The sequence below is a fragment of the Lissotriton vulgaris genome, unplaced genomic scaffold, assembly GCF_964263255.1.
Source record: "Lissotriton vulgaris unplaced genomic scaffold, aLisVul1.2 SCAFFOLD_1682, whole genome shotgun sequence".
NCBI classification, from domain to species: Eukaryota; Metazoa; Chordata; class Amphibia; order Caudata; family Salamandridae; genus Lissotriton; species Lissotriton vulgaris.
The window spans coordinates 114,180-114,770 of NW_028241670.1; positions in this window are offsets into that span (position 1 = coordinate 114,180).

Here is a 591-nt window from a genome sequence, read left to right on the forward strand (position 1 = left end):
AGCGCCGCGTTTGATACGGTGTCTCATGATATTCTGATACGGCGTTTGGAGGAAGTGGGAATTGAGGGGACTGCTCTCCAATGGTTTCGCTCTTTCCTCTCGGACCGTTTTTTTTAAAGTGGCTATTCCACCTGGTCAGTCCTCTTTCCATCCTCTGGGGCTGGGGGTTCCGCAGGGCTCTGCGTTGAGCCCCACTCTGTTCAACCTATATGTGAAGCCGCTGGCTGCAATCGTCAGACAATGTGGCCTTACCATGACATCGTATGCCGACGACACGCAGCTGGCGGTGACACTCAGCGGTGATCCCGAGGTGAACGCTCCCAGATTCCGTGCAGGACTCATAGCCGTGGCAAACTGAATGCGAACTAACTGCTTGCAGTTAAATGCCAAAAAAAACAAAGTCCTGATCTTAGGAAAGCAGGCGGAGCTTTGGGGAGATCAGTGGTGGCCTCCTGAACTGGGGGCGACTCCCATCCCAGCTGCCGAAGTTAAGAACTTGGGGGTCTGGCTGGATCCTACACTCTCCTTTACCAGCCACACGAAGAAGGTCGCAGCTACCTGCTATGGCATTCTGCGAGGGCTAAGACCGGT